Genomic DNA, 21,019 nt, shown 5'->3' with positions numbered 1-21,019 from the left:
AACAAGGTCCTACTGTATAGCACAGGAAACTAGACTCAATGTCTTGTAACAACCCATATGTGAAAAGAATCTGAAGAAGGTTATATATACATATAAAAGATTATATATATAAGATATAAATAAGATTATATTTATATAAGATTATATGTGTGTATAATCATATGTAATTATAATTATGTCACTTATTATTATAATATTAATATAATTGATTATAATTATTAATCACTTTGCTGTATACCTGAAACTGACACAAGATGGTAAGTCAGCTCCACTTCAATAAAAATAGATTTAAAGAAATTAAAAATAACCTCCATGAAGTTAGGTTTTCAATCATCAATATCTCTTGTTCACCAGTAGTTTCCATTTTCTTAGCTTGAACCTATGAGGGACCCATTTCTGGAGACGTGGATTCACACAGTATTGCCTGGAAATTAGCACAAGGGTTACTGAAGGAAACTCATGAGGAAGCGAAACAGAGGACGGACTACAAAACCACAGCGATGCTCCACAGTTCCCAACCAAAGCCTGGGAATGTGTGCAGGAATTCCTGTTGTAGTGGAGGGTCTGGCCTGTTTTCCTTGGATGTGGTACTGTTTGGACCTGACCATGTAACAGAACCTGTGTCTTGTGACACAGGTTTGCCTCATATTCTCGCTCAGAATCTCCTATGCCCACAGCTCTGGCGAAATGAGTCTAAAAATGGCAATCTCTTCCAGAGGAAAAGAAAAAAATGAACAGGTCTCACCACATTAAGGGATTTCAAAGCTTCTGTGACCAACTAGATCCCAATCACAGCCTTGAAGGATGAATAATTACACTCTAAGGCGCCTCACCCATCCATTGGCAACACAGAGTTACTGACCTTCTAGTTTATGCCTAGCATCATGCAAAGTGCTCTCTGAATTATCAAGTGTATTGCCTCTGTATTAAAATGTCAGAGCTACCTCTGCAGCCCAAAATGACGTGTGGGAAAGCATGCCAGCCTCCACCACGTCCACCAACCACCCAGTCGTGTGCGTCACCAGCCACGGGCACTGGCTGACACAGGCACCAGTCAGATTCCATTGCTAGAAGAAAAAAATCACCTCTATGACAGCTTTACAGTCAAAGCTATGGTTTTCCAGTAGTCATGTATGGATGTGAGAGTTGGACCATAAAGAAGGCTGAGCGTCAAAGAACTGATGCCTTCAAATTGTGGCACTGGAGAGGACTCTTGGGAGTCCCTCCAAGATCTCTCTTGGAGAGAGATCCAACCAGTCCATCCTAAAGGAATGGACTGAATATTCATTGGAAGGACTGATGCTGAAGCTGAAGCTCCAATACTTTGGCCACCTAATGTGAAGAGTTGATTGACTGGAAAAGACTCTGATGCTGGGAAAGATTGAGGGCAGGAGGAGAAGGGGATGACAGAGGACGAGGTGGTTGGATGGCATCACCAACTCAATGGACGTTAACTTGGGTAAACTCTAGGAGATAGTGAAGGACAGGGAAGCCTGGCATGCTGCTGTCCATGGGGTCTCAAAGAGTGGAACACGGCTTAGCGACTGAACAACAGTGACAGTTTTATAATTGTGTCACTGTGTGTATATGTGTGAGCGTGAGTAAAGGTAACTGTCAAATGCAAAAAATAAAAGAGGGCTAAGATTAAGGTACTAACAGTGTATAAAGACCATTAGGAATCATGTTTTATTCCGTTTTACAGATTTAGACTTAAACTGCAGCATTCAATCAATCCTCCATACCCACTGGCTCTGCATCTGCAGATTCAACCAAGTACAGATTGAAAATATTTGAAAAGAATAATTCCAGAAAGTCTCAAAAAGCAAAACTTGACTATGCTGTGCACCAACAACTGTTTACATTGCATTTACAGTGTATTAGATGTTATAAGTAACCTGTAGATGATTTAACACATTTAGGAGGACGCGCACAGGTTGTATGCAAATACTCCACCACTTACCATATGGCACTTGAGCATCTTTGGATGTTAGGACCCACCCAGGGTCCTTGGATGTTGGTATCTGCCCTGCAGATACCTGGGAATGACTGTCATTTGTTCTCTCTTGTCTCTCTTCTTGCTTTGGGGGCATAGAAGAGGCAGAGAACAGAACACTTTAAGGAAAAAGATCACCATTCCACTGAGAAGTTTTCAACAGCTGCTGAGATTGTAGCCCACCACAAGGAGGTCAAGGCTTTGGAACACCAAAGCACCAGAGACACGGCAGTCGGCTGTGCCACTGAGGAAGTTCCAACCCCACGGAAGGAAGCACAGTGAATGAGACTGCTGTTGCTGCTAACTCGCTTCAGTCGTGTCCGACTCTGTGTGACCCCATAGATGGCAGCCCACAGGCTCCCCCGTCCCTGGGATTCTCCAGGCAAGAACACTGGAGTGGGTTGCCATCGCCTTCTCCAGTGCATGAAAGGGAAAAGTGAAAGTGAAGTCGCTCAGTCGTGTCTGACTCGTAGTGACCCCATGGACTGCAGCCCACAGGCTCCCCCGTCCCTGGGATTCTCCAGGCAAGAACACTGGAGTGGGTTGCCATCGCCTTCTCCAGTGCATGAAAGGGAAAAGTGAAAGTGAAGTCGCTCAGTCGTGTCTGACTCGTAGTGACCCCATGGACTGCAGCCCACAGGCTCCCCCGTCCCTGGGATTCTCCAGGCAAGAACACTGGAGTGGGTTGCCATTTCCTTCTCCAGTGCATGAAAGGGAAAAGTGAAAGTGAAGTCGCTCAGTCGTGTCTGACTCTTAGCGACCCCATGGACTGTAGGCTACCAGGCTCCTCCGTCCATGAAATTTTCCAGGCAAGAGTACTGGAGTGGGGTGCCATCGCCTTCCCCATTAATGAGACTATCAGGATGACTGAGACTCAAAAGAAAATCAGGACAACTGGAAGCAGCTGTTAGCAACTGTTGTTTCTAAGTGAAAACTGCATCTGCAGTGGACACTTCAGCTACTGAGCACCCAGACGTACTCTTCCATCTTGGTAGAAAGACAAAACCAGGCACACCCCAACTCATCCCAAAAGCCAGTTAGGTAATCAAGCTTCAGCTATTGCAGGGTGTTCCCAACCCCGAGGCCATGAGCTGCTCCTGGGCGGTGGGCTGTTAGGAACCATCCTGCACACCAGGGGTGAGATGGAGCAAGCAAAGCTTCATCTGTATTTACAGCCGCTCCCCATCACGTTCACATTTCCTATTTCCTGCCTGAGTTCTGCCTCCTGTCAGATGAGCAGCAGTGTTAGAGTCTCACAGAGCTCAAATGCTACTGCACTTGAATCACTCCCAAACCATCACCTACCTCCGACCATGGGAAAACTGTCTTCTACGAAACTGGTTCCTGGTGCCAAGAGAGGCTGGGGACTGCGGAGCTACTGCACACATTACTGTAACTCACAATCTCAGCAACGCGGCCCAAGATGGTAAATGATGGGTCAGTCAGGTGGACCCTGCCACTGGACGCCCGCAGCTGCCTGTTCCTCACCTGTCACCAAGCATCATCCCTCAAGTCTACCATCCATTCTGCCATCCACTCAGTATCCCTCCCCTAAATGTCCTTTTTAATTTTTACCTTGGACAGAATTGGGATCTGTTGCTTCCTGAAAAGTCTCTTAACTGACGAAGTGTCCACCTGCTCCTCAGTGTTTGCATTTCTTTGACTCTTACTCTAAGATGTGACGCATTCTTTTAAAGGTAATTGGTAGCCAGACCAAACAGTTGCTACCAGCTCAATAACAGAAACGATTAAAATTAGGAGCATTTGTAGGGTATGGACCCATTATCCAGATCTTGGTGGCTCAGAATAATTTGTTTTTTGACTAAAAATATTCCCATAGCCATGATCCACATACATCACCATGATCTGTGACTTACTTCTATAGTCACAAAACCTCAAGTCCAAACCTCCTACCAACCTAACCCATTTCCTTCAAAGAAGGAAAGAGTAATGAAAGTAGGGAAGAGGGAAGGAAGGGAAAAAGAGCAGAAAAGGGAAAGGAGGAGGGAAGAAACGAAAGAAGGAAGGGAGGAAAAGCGATCATATCTTTTAATACTATTTTGCAGAGAAAATGTATACATGTCCTTGATTATTTTTAGCAATCTTTCAGTCCTATGATATCAAAAAGTTCTACTTTTCACCCAAATATTTCTACTAATTAGTGTCTCCTTTATCTTCATTTATCCTGGTAACTTCTCAATTCATTTTTTCTTTCTGGGAAAGACACTATTAGGTTCCTAATGGCACAAACTATATATCAGGATCATGACCATGAGTACTAAAAGAGAGTTTTTGTTAATGGGCTTCCCTGGTGGCTCAGACAGTAAAGAATCTGCCTGCAATGCAGAAGACCACCGTTCAATCCTGAGTCAGGAAGATTCCCTGGAGAAGGAAATAGCAACCCACTCCAGTATTCTTGCCTGGAAAATCCCATGGACAGAGGAGCCTGGCAGGCTACAGTCCATGGGGTCAAAAAAGAGTCAGGCACAACTGAGTGACTAACACTCTTCACTTTTTGTAAGGGAGCTTAACAGGGCAGTCCTAGTTTTGGCAGCTTCCCAGGTGGCTCAGTGGTAAAGAATCCTCCTGCCAACGCAGGAGACACAAGGGAGGTGGGTTCGATCACTGGATCAGAAAGATCCTCTGGAGGACGGCATGGCAACCCACGCCAGTATTCCTGCCTGGAGAATTTCATGGACAGAGGAGCCTGGGAGGCTACAGTTCCATGGGGTTGCAAAGAATCAGACATGACTGAGCGACTAACAGTCATGTTAATTTTTGTTAACAGTAAACCATAAATGTTAATAGCTATATTCTGATAGAGAAAAAAAAAGACCCAACTCAAAAAGATATGCCAACCCATTCTATCTCTCATGCAGATGGCTGCAATGTATGGACCCTCTACTCTCTGCCAGGCAGAGAGCAGGCTGCTTCATCCAGATTGTCAGCAGTTCCCATGATAATCACAGAGAGCAGGGGCCACTCGCTGAAGTTACTGATGAGAAAACTAAGAGAAGTCAGAGCTAAAGAGGGCCTGTCTTCTTCCCCAAACACGGTACCACTCACAGCTGCCCGGCTTCACGGAAACCAGACCACACCCCTCAAGCAGAATCACATGGCAGGTTGCCCAGATGGCAATTGTCATAATCAGCTGGTAATTAAAGCTCTGCAAACCCTTTCAAGTGATGTCATCACTTCCCGGAGAGTTTCAAAAGAAACTTGAATGTTCTCCAAAACGATACAACCTGTTATAGACTGATGACATTCAGTGTGATTCATACCTTATTACCAAAAAGAATGAAGTGGATTATTTAAGAAAAACTTCTATAAATTAAACTGAATTCATTAACTCATGCTAGCAGGCACTGCAAGAAGACAAGAAACTGGGCTCAGCCTGTGTTTTTGTGCCTCTGGTAACTTGGTCTAACTCTGCAGAGCATAAACATTATTGAAAAGCCTTGAACCAGTCACCCACAAATGTCTCTAAGCTTCTGGACTGCATGACTCTTGTCCAGAATTGATGAGAAGTTTAAAATTTATTTGGTTTGCAGGACTTCTCTGTGATCCAGTGGTTAAGAATCTGCTTCCAACACAGGGGATATAGGTTCGTTCCTAGATGGGGAACTAAGATCCCGCATGCCGTGGAGCAACTAAAGAGGGCTGCATGCTGCATCCAAGGTCTCACGTGCTGCAACTGAGACCCAACACAACCAGACAAAGGAGCTTTTTCAAAAAGTTCTTTGCGTCTTATTGCCTCTCGAGGTCTTTGTCCATCCTTGGCTGAAATTCTAAGGACAGAAGCAACAGTGAAAGGACAACTAAATAATCCACAGAATTTGATAATCTGTTAAATACATGTTCAGGCTCTGCATCACCAAAATGTGGCTATACCAGTAGTCATGCTGACGTGCCCTTTGTATGCAGAAGTAAAGCTTTCATAATTACTCTGAGAGCAGCCAGACAGAACCATGTTTGCAATTTCTGATCCACCTGATTGTTTCCAGTGAGGTTTTCTTAATCAAGGATGATCTGAGAGAATTCAGTCTGTCCTTTCAGAACCCATACAGGGGGTGGCGGTTATGAACTGGGACTCTAGAACCACACTGTTCAAACCACGAGCCATGTGTGGTCACTGAGGACTTGAACCATGGCCACGTCCAAGGGGGAAGTACCAGGAGTGTGACATGCTTGATGGATCTCAAGGGTTAGACGACAAAAAATTCAAAGAATGTGAAATAACTGCTCAATAATGTTGCTACTGATTACACGTTAAAATAATTTTTGGATTTATCAGGTTAACTAAAGTGCTTAAAAAAGTTTTTGCTTGTTTCTTTTTACTTTTTACAGCATAGCTACCAGGAAAGTTAAAATTACATTGTATTTCCTTCAGAAAGCACTGCTCCATTGCCTCATGCCACACAGGCTGCATGGATTGTGCGAAACACAAGGACTCCTAGCAGGGAACCCAAGCAGAGGCTGAAATACATGCTGTGTCCTGGCAGCCAAGCCATCGCAAGAATGGGAGCCTTTCACTGATTTGTGCCCAGAGTCACATAGGCTGGGGCCGCCCAGCTTATCAGCTGCCCATCTCTGGGTGAGTTAATTCACTTTCTTTCCATTTCCCTCATCTGCAGCATAGGGCAACCCTCTGGACCTTACAGGATTTTTGCAAAAGTTAAATGAGTTCATTAATGTCCAAGACCTGGGCCCTGGTTTGGCACATAGTAAGTATTTAATAAATGTTATTAGTTACTATTGGCTGTTCTATATAAATTGGTCAGAATTTTGAGTCTTCCACAGAGGCGTTTTCATTCTAACACCAACCTTCAGGTAGGTAACAGTTCTGTAGCTCAGTCAACCGTAATTTAAAGGAAAGTAAGAATGAGTGGCCAGGCACGGACGGCTTCCCAACAGTTGACCAGTGACATGGAATCAGCCCAAGAAACTTCAAACACTGAAGAAATTTCACCATCACTATTGGGAAAGAAGTATGTAAGTAGAAAATTTAAGAGTCAAATGGAAATCTGAGGAAAGACAAGAAATGCCAAATAAACCATTTCTCATCAACGCACCATGACTGTATCTTTTCCCCTCAAAATGAATGTCAGGTGTGTAAGAAGGGTAAAATTTCAATTAAGCTGCTGCAGGAAGATTAAATGACCTTTAAAACAACGAGCAGACTTGAAAAGGCTATTTCTCATCATTAGGGTCTGTGTCAACCACAATCCAAAACTCTAAGGCCTCACAAGGGGCACAGCATCTCAAAGGTGGCACTATTTCACCTCCAAGCCCAAGGTGAGGAGGGCACCTGAGAGGGGAGGGGCCTACTTCCAGCTGTGGGGAAACGAGTCACCGACAAAGACAAAGCTCATTAAGCTGGAAGCCCACTTACCACCCTATGGCACCAACTGCACTGCAATTACAGCTCTTTGGAGAGGCAGCGGCCACCATTTTCAGCAGAGAAACACTGGTTTGGACAAGGTTTATAAATGATTTTCATTAACTATCATTTACCATTAGTGCCAATCAAAGCACTAAATGCCCACTTTGCTGTGGAGGTGACCTTTGACCCAGCTTCCCTCTCTAACCGATGAGGGCTAAATGTATTGTGACAACTCCTAATCACATTCAGTGCAGCTGAGATTTGATGGTGCTGGCTGTCCCATCGACTACAGACAGCCCTGGCAAGGCCATCCTATTCCATTTCTTTCTGCTGCTGCTGCTGCTACGTCGCTTCAGTCGTGTCCGACTCTGTGCGACCCCATAGACGGCAGCCCACCAGGCTCCTCCGTCCCTGGGATTTTCCAGGCAAGAACACTGGAGTGGGTTGCCATTTCCTTCTCCAATGCATGAAAGTGAAAAGTGAAAGTGGAATCACTTAGTTGTGTCCGACTCTTAGCGACCCCATGGACTGCAGCCTACCAGGCTTCTCTGTCCATGGGATTTTCCAGGCAAGAGTACTGGAGTGGGGTGCCATTACCTTCTCCACCATTTCTTTCTAGAGATATGCGTATCAGCATCTCAGTGACTCGAGAAAGAGACACCCTTCCTGATCATCCAGGGCATATTTCAATAGCTTAAAAACTCACCCAGGTACACCATCACCGACAAAGAACCACTGGCAATGAGAACACATTTCTCTTCTTTATAATTCAGGTTTATAGGCCTAAAACACATAATCCGATCAGCCCAACTCTAGGAAAGTAGATAAAAAGCCAGGCATCAGAACCCACCCATCAGAAACAATCCTCTCCAAATCCACGCATAATGATTTGCAGCTCAGCTTCAGCTCATAAAAAGTGAATACAGCTGTGTGATATTTAATACCAAGGCACCAGCGCCTGACTTTGTACTAATCCAGGATAACACGTTTCCAGAAACGTCCTGGGGAACACTGGGTCTAGACGCGTAACAGGAAAATTATTTTCTTTGAAACTCAAACGCCTCTATTTGAATGAAAACAAGGAAATGACGGCCAAAGGTTCAGAAACTAAAATTCTAAACTCTGAGTCCAACTCCACAGCAGGGTAGGTAACAGCTTTTCTGTTCCTCAAAGAGATGAGATCATAGGCTTCTCCAGCTAACGTCTGACCCCAAACAGGGGATAAGGGATGCTGAGGCAGAGACCAAGAGGGAAAAGAGGAAGAAGATTTACAGAGAGATGCAAAGGATGTTTTCTAATAAAAAGCTAAAGCCAAGAGGCAGCCTGCGGGGGCCCTTCTCAGGCAGGGCTGGTTACCGTCCATCGGCGTTCCTACGTCACCAAGGTGCTTAGTCACTCAGTCGTGTTCGACGCTTTGCGACCCCATGGACTGTCGCCCGCCAGGCTCCTCTGTCCATGGGGATTCTCCAGCAAGAATACTGGAGTGGGTTGTCATGCCCTCCTCCAGGGGATCTTCCTGACCTGGTGATCGAACCTGTGTCCCCTGCATCTCCTGCATTGGCAGGAGGATTCTTTACCACTGAGCCACTTGGGAAGCTGCCCCCATCCCGTGCTCCCTGATATTTACGCTGGAGGAGCAGCCAGCTGGTCCCACCCTCCATTCCATAGGAAAGTGACATCTATTTGTGCACGACTCAAGGAAAGGTGATGGTTTAAAAAAAAAAAAAGGTGACGGTTTTTATCTTCATACAAATATTTAAGGGAAAAAAAAACCAACCCCACAACATCAGAGGCTACTCCAGTGTTTTGGAAGTTAAATAGATGGTTGACATACACAGGGCCCCTTTCTATAGTCATTGGCAAAATGCTGTATCAACATCAAAACAGTTGAAATGATTTTTAACTGGGTTACATAGACATCTTTAAAAACAAACAAAACAGTCCCATTATCGTTGCTTGCTCTACTTGGAACCAGCGAGAACTTAGAAATCGAGGAGAATGTTTTCTTCCACAAGTAAAGCTGAAAACCAGAGATGAGTGAAGTCACTTTAAAGGAACAGGATGACTTTTCTGTGAAGAAGCAAGCTCCGGGACAGCTGAAGCCTGGATAATACGAATGGCGAGGGCTTCTCACAGGCCAGAAGCTTTGCTAAACCATCCACTCACCCTTTTTCATTTATAGGAAACATGGGGCACAGCAAGGCAAGCAGGAGGTCACAGGGAGCAATCCCAGTAGGCAGCGCCCACACAAGCACCATTTAAGGTATCTGGCCCTGGTGGCAGGTCCCACTCTTTCGTGGAACTGATGTAATCAACTGAATATTTAAATCATGTAGTTCATTCATCTTGGCTGGTGCAGTTTCCTGGGCAACCAGCTGATTACAGTTAGCTCTCTGCTCCTTCAGGGATTTGGTGGGCTGGTGGTTGGCATGCATCAACCCCTCTGACAGGTGGGGCTCACTGTACATCATCAACTGGTGCTCTGGTTTTACATATTAGGGTCCAAGTCTGTGAATTTGTCAGAAGCCCAGCCCAGAGAAGAAACAGACAATGCACAGACAAATGGATGTGCTGAGCCACTGGGAGTGGGTCCAGAAGGTGCCAAATTCACAAAATTCACGCCATCCTGCAATGAGCTCCCCAGCAGGTCTGGGGCTGGAAACCAGGACACTGCTATTGGACAAGCTAGATTCTTTTCCTCTGAGTTAAATGCACACAATTACACAGCTCAAGGTCTCTGAAAGCCCATGGTTTTCCACAACATTTTTTTAAGTGCAAATAATATAAGCCTAAGGTTATACAGTTAACCAGTTAACCTATAATGAGCTCATTACATCACCTTTTAATTGTACCTTACAAAGAGATTCCCCTGAACCTACCAAGTCAAGACCCGCCTTATGTGTACCTCTTTATGCTACTTGGCACTTTGGATATAGATTATAGCACTGTCTGTGCTGCTTTAATTTCAAAGTCAATAAAACTAAAACCTCTGCTCCCTTCTTTAAAGTTACACATTTACAAACAAGCCACCATTAGGAAGAAAATATGCTACACGTTCCTTCAAATAGATTGTGTCTTAGCAAAACAGGGCAGTTTCACTTAATCCAGTTTCCTTTGAAGGCAAAGGACTTTGGAATTCCATCTTTTAAAATGGTCACTGGCAACTGTGTCGATTTTCTAATTTATTCATTGTCTTAACCTTCACCTGCCCAGGCACTCCAGGTGACCTGCTGACAAACAGTCCAAGCTGAAGTTGAACTTAGGGGGAAAAGCTCCCTGAACAATATTTAGAAAACAGAACCATGAGCCTGAACCCCAGGGATGGTGTTACAGTGGAGGCTGAAGACCAAAGATGGAAACATACAGAGATTAAAATTCCAGCTCCACTATAGAAGTACTGCTGCCCTGGCAAGTTATTTAACTTCTCAGAGAAGTTATCAGAATCTCAGAGAAGTAATCTCAATCACTTAGAGATTGGAATAATTGGAATAATTTTAGATGTTAACATTTAAGCAGTGACTAGTTCCAGACATATTCTGATTAGCAATTTCAGCCTCACCACTTTATAATGAAGGTGCTTTACTGCTGCCATTTTACAGTTGGTAAACTTGAGTTTCAGTGAAATTAAAAGACTTGCTAAGTACACCCAGACAGTCAACAACAAGGCTGGGACTGAGACCCAGCCTGTCAGGCACTGACTTGTCTCCTTAATCATTTTACTTAATACCACCCAAGGTGGATAATAAAACTTAATGAGATGATACATGTAAAGCACATTACTTAGCCTTCATTAAGTACTCAGAAATTACAGGGTTTATTTTAACTTTCATTTATTAGTTTATTTTGTTGAAGTGAAAAAGAAACCTAGATCCTCCCTCCTTGCCTGGGTAAAATTCCTGCTTATGGGATGGAAAACATAATTATACTGTTATAGTAGCAGCAGCAATAAGGCATAATAGTAACAGAGGAATTCAGGGCATGGCTCCAAGCTCAGAAGGTTTGGGTTCCAAACCAAGTGTCATGGACTGAGTGCTTGTGTTCCCCAAATCTGTGTGTTGAAGTCCTAACTCTCACTGTGGTGGGCCTGTGGGGGTGATCAGGATTGGACAAGGTCATGAGGGTTCAGTTCAGTTGCTCAGTTGTGTCCGACACTTTGCGACCCCATGAATCACAGCACGCCAGGCTTCCCTGTCCATTACCACCTCCCGGAGTTTACCCAAACCAATGTCCATCGAGCCAGTGATGCCATCCAACCATCTCATCCTCTGTCGTCCCCTTCTCCTCCTGCCCTCAATCCTACCCAGCATTAGGGTCTTTTCCAATGAGTCAACCCTTCGCATGACGTGGCCAAAGTATTGGAGTTTCAGCTTCAACATCAGTCCTTCCAATGAACACCCAGGACTGATCTCCTTTAGGATGGATTGATTGGATCTCCTTGCAGTCCAAGGGACTCTCAAGAGTCTTCTCCAACACCACAGTTCAAAAGCATCAATTCTGTGGCGCTCAGCTTTCTTCACCGTCCAACTCTCACATCCATCTCTCACATCCACACGTGACTACTGGAAAAACCATAGCCTTGACTAGACGGACCTTTGTTAGCAAAGGAATGTCTCTGCTTTTAAATATGCTATCTAGGTTGGCCATAACCTTCCTTCCAAGGAGTAAGCGTCTTTTAATTTCATGGCTGCAATCACCATCAGCAGTGATTTTGGAGCCCAAAAAAATAAAAGTCTGACACTGTTTCCACTGTTTCCTCATCTATTTCCCATGAAGTGATGGGAACAGATGCCATGACCTTAGTTTTCTGAATGTTGAGCTTTAAACCAACGTTTTCACTCTCCTCTTTCACTTTCATCAAGAGGCTCCTTAGTTCTTCTTCACTTTCTGCCATAAGGGTGGTGTCATCTGCATATCTGAGGTATTGATATGTCTCCCGGCAATCTTGATTCCAGCTTGTGTTTCTTCCAGCCCAGCGTTTCTCATGAGGTACCCTGCATATAAGTTAAATAAGCAGGGTGACAATATACAGCCTTGATGTATTCCTTTTCCTATTTGGAAACAGTTTGTTGTTCCATGTCCAGTTCGAACTGTTGCTTCCTAACCTGCATACAGGTTTCTCAAGAGGCAGGTCAGATGGTCTGGTATTCCCATCTCTTTCAGAATTTTCCACAGTTTATTGTGATCCACACAGTCAAAGGCTTTGGCATAGTCAATAAAGCAGAAATAGATGTTTTTCTGGAACTCTCTTGCTTTTTCGATGATCCAGCGGATGTTGGCAATTTGATCTCTGGTTCCTCTGCCTTTTCTAAAACCAGCTTGAACATCTGGAAGTTCACGGTTCACGTATTGCTGAAGCCTGGCTTGGAGAATTTTAAGCATTACTTTACTAGCGTGTGAGATGAGTGCAATTGTGCGGTAGTTTGAGCATTCTTTGGCATTGCCTTTCTTTGGGATTGGAATGAAAACTGACCTCTTCCATTCCTGTGGCCATTGCTGAGTTTTCCAGATTTGCTGGCATATTGAGTGCAGCACTTTAACAGCATCATCTTTCAGGATTTGAAATAGTTCAACTGGAATTCCATCACCTCCACTAGCTTTGTTCGTAGTGATGCTTTCTAAGGCCCACTTGACTTCACATTCCAGGATGTCTGGCTCTAGGTGAGGGATCACACCATCATGATTATCTGGGTCGTGAAGATCTTTTTTGTACAGTTCTTCTGTGTATTCTTGTCACCTTTTCTTAATATCTTCTGCTTCTGTTAGGTCCATACCATTTCTGTCCTTTATCGTGCCCATCTTTGCATGAAATATTCCCTTGGTATCTCTAATTTTCTTGAAGAGATCTCTAGTCTTTCCCATTCTGTTTTTTTCCTGTTTCTTTGCATTCATCGCTGAGGAAGGCTTTCTTATCTCTCCTTGCTATTCTTTCGAATTCTGCATTCAGATGGGAATATCTTTCCTTTTCTCCTTTGCTTGTTGCTTCTCTTTTTTTCCCAACTATTTGTAAGGCCTCCTCAGACAGCCATTTTGTTTTTTTGCATTTCTTTTCCATGGGGATGGTCTTGATACCTGTCTCCTGTACAGTGTCACGAACCTCTGTCCATAGTTCATCAGGCACTCTGTCTATCAGGAGGGTGGGGCCCTTGTAAGGAGATTAGTGTCCATACAAAGAAGAGGAGGAGAGAAATCTCTTCCTCTGTGCACACACTGAGGAAGGTAGTATGAGGACACAGCAAAAAGGCAGCTGTCCAGAAGTCAGGATGGAGCCCCCACTAGGGACCTTGATCTTGGATGTCTCGGCTCCAGATCTGAGACATAAACGTCTTCTGTTTATGTCTGAACATAAATAGTGAACAGGTGTCTGGCAGAGAGTAAGGACTCTCTAAATGCCAGCCGTTGTTTGGGGGACGGCTCCTTCTTTCATAGACGCCAACTCTTCTTGTGCAAAATCAAATGTGCCTGTTGATATGTCTGTTCATTTGGGGGCTTACACACTAACAGGTTTCCAGCACTGCTGGGAGGCATCATTCATCCAACCTCTAGGATATTTTCGCTCCTCCTCCCGTTCACCATCATGGCCCCAGCAGTACTAAAACTACACTCAAGAGCCACACAGGCTTCTCTGTCTTCCCGTGTTCCTTCCTGTATCCTTTCAGCACTTCTTTCTTTTTAATGAACTCCTTTCTAGAAGTAGGTTCCTGAGTCATTTTCTTTTTAATACCTTGGTTCCTAGAACATGTTCTGAGCTGCTTCCTCCTCTCCTAATCGAATCACAGCCACACCTGCAGGTGGCAGCCAGTGGTCCCTCAATGGTCTGGGGACACCAAGTGTCTGCTCTGAGCATCAAAGCTTCAAGATCTCCAGTTACACACATGAATATGACCCCATTCCTTCTCCTTTGTCCAACTGTGGCCTGCAGTGAAGTCTATCTCACGTCCTGGAGATTTCAGATTTCCTCTCCCTGATAATAACTAATTTAGAGAAACTAAACTACAGCTGTATACTGAATGTTGAGCAGAAAAGCATCATTTAAAGAAAGTTATTTGCTCTGAAGCAGAAAGAACAATCTAACATTTAGGCTGAATTTTTCATTTTTCAACCAGTGGAGTCAGCATGGCATATGTCAAGCCTTAAAACCATCTTTGTTTCTCCCCAGCTATTGCGGATTATTAAAAAGTCTTCACTAGTCCATTTTCTTTTTGCCCTGTAGTCTTTGAACCTCATTAGAAATGTTGACTCTTGAGAATGTAAGCTTTTGCCACATAGCCAGAAGATATTGAAGTTCTCTCCTGGAATCACCAATTAGCATTTTTTGGTTTCTCTCCTCTGTTGTTTATGTATTTTGTGAGTTAGATTCATTGCTCTGAAATGAGGCTAAGCCTTTCCCACCAATTTTAATTTTAAAAAAAGAAAGTGGAACATTTTGGTTTTCTCCCTCCCTTTCTTTTTAAATATTTAAGACACAAGCACCAGTCCACTAAAAAGGTATCTTTTTATCTCTCCCAGAAATGAGAGTATATCATGCACCTTCTAACCAAAACCACCTCAACAATGAGACTGCATATTCAGTTCTGGGTAACATCTGTCCTTAGAAACAAGGAAGCTCTAATGGACTGAATGCTTTCCTAGAGTACAAACACCGGTTGCAGCTAGGTGACTTGCACCCCTCAGCCTCTCTGCCAAGGGTGCTGTCTGAGGCCCTACAAAACTAAGCTCCCAACTGCTCTTCTTCCATCTTTCCTCCCCCTATTTCCTTTCTTTAATTTTACTAGAGTTGATTTACAACATCGTGGTAATTTCTGTTGTACAGCAAAGTGACTCAGTTACACATATATAGTTCAGTTCAGTTGCTCAGTCGTGTCCAACTCTTACTGACACCATGAACTGCAGCACACCAGGCCTCTCTGTCCATCGCTAGCTCCCGGAGTTTACCCAAACTTATGTCCATTGAGTCGGTGATGCCATCCAACCATTTCATCCTCTGTCGTCCCCTTCTCCTCCTGCCCTCAATCTTTTCCAGCATCAGGGTCTTTTCAAATGAGTCAGCTCTTCACATCAGGTGGCCAAAGTATTGGAGTTTCAGCTTCAACATCAGTCCTTCCAATGAACACCCAGGACTGATCTCCTTTAGGATGGACTGGTTGGATCTCCTTGCAGTCCAAGGGACTCTCAAGAGTCTTCTCCAACACCACAGTTCAAAAGTATCAATTCTTCAGCGCTCAGCTTTCTTTATAGTTCAACTCTCACATCCATACGTGACCACTGGAAAAACCATAGCTTTGACTAGATGGACCTTTGTTGGCAAAGGAATGTCTCTGCTTTTTAATATGCTGTCTAGGTTGGTCATAACTTTCCTTCCAAGGAGTAAGCGTCTTTTAATTTCATGGCTGCAGTCACCATCAGCAGTGATTTTGGAGCCCAGAAAAATAAAGACAGCCACTGTTTCCCCTGTTTCCCCATCTATATGCCATGAAGTGATGGGACCACATGTCATGATCTTAGTTTTCTGAACATCGAGATTTAAGCCAACTTTTTCACTCTCTCACTTTCATCAAGAGGCTCTTTAGTTCTTCTTCACTTTCTGCCATAAGGCTGGTGTCATCTGCATATCTGAGGTTATTGATATTTCTCCGGGCAATCTTGATTCCAGCTTGTGTTTCTTCCAGCCCAGCATTTCTCATGATGTACTCTGCATAGAAGTTAAATAAGCAGGGTGACAATATACAGCCTTGACATACTCCTTTTCCTATTTGGAACCAGTCTGTTGTTCCATGTCCAGTTCTAACTGTTGCTTCCCGACCTGCATACAGGTTTCTCAAGAGGCACGTCAGGTGGTCTGGTATTTTCATCTCTTTCAGGATTTTCTGCAGTTTACTGTGATCCACAGAGTCAAAGGCTTTGGCATAGTCAATAAAGCAGAAATAGGTGTTTTTCTGCAACTCTTTTGCTTTTTTCAATGATCCAGCGGATGTTGGCAATTTGATCTCTGGTTCCTCTGCCTTTTCTAAAACCAGCTTGAACATCTGGAATTTCATGGTTCATGTATTGCTGAAGCCTGACTTGGAGAATTTTGAGCATTACTTTACTAGCATGTGAGATGAGTGCAACTGTGCGGTAGTTTGAGCATTCTTTAGCATTGCCTTTCTTTGGGATTGGAATGAAAATTGAGCTTTTCCAGTGCTGTGGTCACTGCTGAGTTTTCCAAATTTGCTGACATATTGAGTGCAGCACTTTCACAGCATCATCTTTCAGGATTTGAAAAGCTCAACTGGAATTCCATCACCTCCACTAGCTTTGTTCGTAGTGATGCTTCCTAAGGCCCACTTGACTTCACATTCCAGGATGTCTGGCTCTAGATGAGTGATCACACCATCGTGACTGTCTGGGTAGTGAAGAAGTTTTTTGTACAATTCTTCTGTGTATTCTTACCACCCAAGATGGACAGGTCATGGTGGAGAGGTCTGACAGAATGTGGTCCACTGGAGAAGGGCATGGCAAACCGCTTCAGTATTCTTGCCTTGAGAACCCCATAAACAGTATGAAACACATATATATACACACTCTTATTCATCTTCTTTTCCATTATGGTTTATCACAGGATACTGGGCAGAGTCCGTGGGACCTTGCTGCTTACCCATTCTACATGTATCAGCTTACACCTGACAACCCTACCGTCCCAATCCACCCCTCCCCACCCCCTCCCCCGTGGTTAACCGCAAGTCTGTTCTCTGTGTACATGAGTCTGTATTTCATAGACAGGCTCATTTGTGCCATAATTAGATTCCACAGACAAGGGATATCATATGGTATTTGTGTTTCTCCTTCTGATCTGCTTCACTAAGTTTGATCATCTCCACACCCATCTATGTTGCTGAAAAGGGCATTATTTCACTCCTTCTATGGCTGAGTAATATTCGATTATATGTATGTCCCACATCTTCTTTATCCATTCATCTGTTGATAGACATTGAGGTTGATTCCATGTCTTGGCTATTGTGAATAGTGCTCCAGTGAACACAGGAGTGGGTGTATCTGTTTTAATTAGAATTTTTGTCTGGGTAGACGCCCAGGAGTGGAATTACTAGATCACATGGTAGTTGTATTTTTTAATTTTTTGAGGACGCTCCATGCTGGTCTCCATAGTGGCTGCACCGATTTACATTCTGCACCCTGTTTCCAGTAGGCACTCACAGTCATTGTGCCATTCACATGCCAGCTCCACCAGGTTTTGCTCAGAAGAGTTATATTCATCTCATTGTCATTTGAAGCCAATCACTGTGCCCCCAGGTCCAACAACTGCATTATAAAACAAACACATTTTGCCTTTAGTATAAAGTTAGTCTTCTGGGTTTTGGCCTGCTAGATCGATTCCAAGAACAGAAAACCAACAAAGAGGATTTGTCGTTTTCATAAGTGTGTAGGTATCACTCACTTTAGAACGAACAAGAATGACACATAAGAAATGTGAAACAGAAATCCCTTCCAACTGGAGATGCTTCCAGGCATCCACACCAACAGACCTCTGCCTTCTATCCAACTTCTGTTCTTTTGACTCACCCTTCACTCATGCTGCTGACATACTTATTATATCCTTTTCATGAACTAAATTTTTACTCATCCAAAAATATTTTTATCTTGCCTTCATACTTGTAGATTGGTAACGTGACTGAGAATAGAATTCTAGCTTCAAAACCTCCCCTGTTCAGAACTTCCCTCTGCTCAGCAGGTGTGGGTTCAATCCCTGGTTGTGGAACTAAGATCCCATATGCTTCGTGGAGTGGCCAAAAAAACGCCACTTGACTGTCTCAATAGAAGCGGAAAGTTATTTAAAATAACAGCAGCAAAAGACTCTCTTGTTAGGTAACTAGTCAGACATGAGCAGGTCCCACCCCATCCGGGAAGGGGTCATCTCTCCCTCTGTCGCCTGGACACTGGTGACCAGACACCTCCAGAAGTCCTCCCCTTTGTGGTTAAGGACTGCTAAGTTTCCAGGCTTATCAGGACCAAACAAGCTATCAAAAACCCAATGGGCTTTCCAAGCTGCCAGTACCAGTTGGTGCACCAGGACCTAACAGATGACTCAGAGTAACCCAGGGTTCAATATGCCCTTTTAAAAATAAATTAGCATTTAAAGCTGTCAATAATCTCATCAATCCAACGGTGCAGAACACAGAGAGGGACTTGACGTCACTCTGAAAAACCAACCCTGCCCCAGCTGTGGGACTGCTTCAGGTTCTGAGACAGCCCACTCGCCTCCTTTTCTCGAGGGTATACTTTCACTCTGCTCAATAACACTCCTGGTGCTTGAAGCCGCTCTATGTCTCAATTGAATTCTTTCCTTTGGGAGGATAAGAACTGAGGAACCGCCTGCCACAGACGATACCCTTGCCCTGCCGAGTGAAGACACTGCTTCCTTATCTTCTGTGGGAACAGCCAGGCTATCACTCTAATTCAGACACCTGGGTCAACAATGTTTCCTCCCCTCTCTAGAAGTTTCTGGGACCCTCTCTCTATCCACAGGGTATTAGAATTCCCTTAGGATATATTAACTATATTATCATGCTATATTATCATGACTTTTGAGACAGAAACCCTTGTCAAGATTCTTCTGTCCGTGGTAGGAAGCCCAAGGGGTAGAGTGTAAAATCAACGACAGCCACAGGGCTGCTTTAAACAATGTTATCAGTTTGGGTCTTTCCCTCCCATCTCGCAGAGGTGGTCTCCTGTGTGTTGGATTTTCTCTGGCTTACACGGTCGTTAACAACAGCCACTTCTGGTTTCACAATTACCGGATCTGTAAGTGCTGGGAACCTCAGGAAAGGCAGGAGCTGGTCTCTCGGTCTCTGCATAGCTCCCTGAAGCAGCACTAATTGGGCAGTTCTAGAACACAGCAGAGGGGCTCTTAGTTCCCAAGAGGAGAAAAGCCGAGCAGACAACACAAGTCCACAAAGCGAGCAGTGGGTTTCCTCTCCCTCATTCTGCTTGGCACTTGCTGGAACCTTTCCCCATCTAAGAACTTGTATTTCTTCTACTAAAGAAAATTTCCGTCTGTTATTTCTTAGCTAGGTTCTCTCTTCCTTTTATTCTCTTTCTGGAGCCCCTGTGAGAATCAAGCTGGATGTCTAGCCCTCCGCTTCCTGCCCCAGTGCTCTTTCCCAGTCCCCCAGCCCTGCCGTCCTCCCTGGTCAGTGTCGGGGGTTTCCTGGGCCCTCAGCCCCATTCAGCTCCTTCCCTAGCCGTGATATCTGTAATCTCAGCAATCTATGTTTTGACTTTCAGAAACTCTTGCCCCTTTTCTGTATGAAAGCTATTTAGTCTGAGAACCCTGGTGTAAACTGTTTTCCATTATCTGAATCACTTCTGTTTCATTTAGATGAGTCATTCTGTTCACCTTAGTGCTCTTGTTCTTTTCCTGATGATTTTCACCAAAGACCTGTTTATCCGTTCCTGTTTTTCAATTACATATTGACTGAAAAAAAAAAAATTGCACAACCTAAAAGTTGGGAACTATGTTTTATTTGGCAGACATTCTAAGGACTTAAGTCCAGGACACAGCATCTCACATTACTCTAAGAGGCAACTCCGTAGTGGTAAAGGAGGAGCCAGGATATATAGGAGTGTTTGCAACAAAGATCAGGTAATTGGAACAGCAAAAGATTACTATTAAAGAAAACCAGACATCTCAAGTTAAGGAATTTAGCACTTCTCTGTGTGGGGGGAGATGCAAGAGGCTGCACTCCCTGAAATAACTTCTTTGATATGAACCTCAGCTATCCAGACTAGCACCCTCTGCTTTCTCACCCTGACTGTCCTCAGGGTTCACCACTGGGGGTGGTGGCAGTGGCTTCTGGCTTGATGGCTGGCATCCTGCTTCCATCCTGAGTCCCCTGGGGGCAGCTGTACTGTGACAGCTTTACGGCTGCAACATCCTTTGTTTACTGATGTGGCAGGCGATATTTTTCATTCACATATGGTTTAGGAGAGTCAGTGTGGATCTTCTTTAAAGCTGTAAGTTTTTTACCAGCACCTGAGCCTTGAGGAGAGGCTGAGTGCAGGTTCCAGATGGGACAGTCGAGCATGGAGGGTGTCAGTGGGCACACCCCCAAAACACCCAGGCACGGGCATGCAACAGACAGGGAGCGGCACCACCACTGCAGCGATGACTAGACATTTCCTTCCCGGGCACTGCCCTGTCTTCTGTTTTCCGCATCGTGTCTGTCGTGGAAATGGGGATTTCCTGCACACACAACCCCACCTCACTCACAGACTCACTGGGATGTGTCCCAGGACAGATCACTTTCTTAGGAAAGGCCTTTTGCCTTAGCTCAGGGACAAAGCCCACTCCGACAAGCTGTTTGGATACATAAGGGATGGGCCATCAGAAGTACCGTCTACACAATGGACAGCTCTAGCGGCTGCTCCGTGGCCCCTCCAGACCTGGTGCTGATGTTGACTCCAGGCTGGAAGATGCTCTGGACTTCTGTTTCTACCTGGCTTTCCTCATCAGGCCAGTCCCCCCTGTTTTCCACCTTCCACACACTCGGCAAGAGTTCTGCCCACCCACGGTACCTTCACTTGTTCTCCTTCTACTTTAAACCTTTTTTTAAAAAATGTTTTTGTAATTTTAATGGAAGGGAGAAAAG

The 21,019-nt window shown here is 44.4% G+C and overlaps 1 protein-coding gene across 2 annotated transcripts in view; it reads right to left on the bottom strand.

Moving 5' to 3' along the window:
* Positions 1-21,019, bottom strand: part of RBMS3 (RNA binding motif single stranded interacting protein 3) — a 1,621,798-nt gene that overhangs the window by 1,535,182 nt on the left and 65,597 nt on the right. The gene's annotated exons all lie outside the window — the stretch shown is intronic.

The sequence above is a fragment of the Giraffa tippelskirchi genome, chromosome 9 (genome assembly GCF_054371585.1).
Source record: "Giraffa tippelskirchi isolate mGirTip1 chromosome 9, T2T-mGirTip1v1.2.pri, whole genome shotgun sequence".
Classification (NCBI taxonomy): Eukaryota; Metazoa; Chordata; class Mammalia; order Artiodactyla; family Giraffidae; genus Giraffa; species Giraffa tippelskirchi.
Note: the sequence above shows the minus strand (reverse complement) of the source record. Positions and strands in the feature narration are given on the sequence as shown.